A 554-nucleotide genomic window follows, 5' to 3' on the forward strand; every position below is an offset into this window, starting at 1 on the left:
CTGTTCATGCTGTTGCTGCTGTTCATGCTGTTGCTGCTGTTCATGCTGTTGCTGCTGTTCATGCTGTTGCTGCTGTTCATGCTGTTGCTGCTGTTTTTGAACCAGAACAATTAGTGTGGTAGAAAAGAAAGTACCTGAGTTGCAGATATGTTGAAACCAGTGAGATAAGCATAAATAAGGTAAAATATTGTGGAAACAGAGGTCACGAAGTCACGAATGACATAAAGAGTATAAGTTTAATATCGAGCCATTCTCAGTCTAAGACATTTAAATTTCGCCAAAATGTTGCGGTGAAAGGAATGAGAATATTAGGAATTACCTGAAGCCTTCATCTTCGTAATGCATTACACTTTGTTTCTGTCTTAAAGAAAAAAAACCCCCTAGTACTTCCTATCATACTCGACTCACCTCTCCTGAAGAAGTCAATGTTTGAAAAAAAAAATACAATGTAATTTGAAAATGTAGGGACAGATCTCTTTCTACCTTTACGACATCCAATCCCACATCTATAAAGTATCATTTTTGTTAGAAAACAATGGCAAACTGAGCCCCCC

Source organism: Aplysia californica, unplaced genomic scaffold (genome assembly GCF_000002075.1).
Source record: "Aplysia californica isolate F4 #8 unplaced genomic scaffold, AplCal3.0 scaffold00448, whole genome shotgun sequence".
Taxonomy (NCBI): Eukaryota; Metazoa; Mollusca; class Gastropoda; order Aplysiida; family Aplysiidae; genus Aplysia; species Aplysia californica.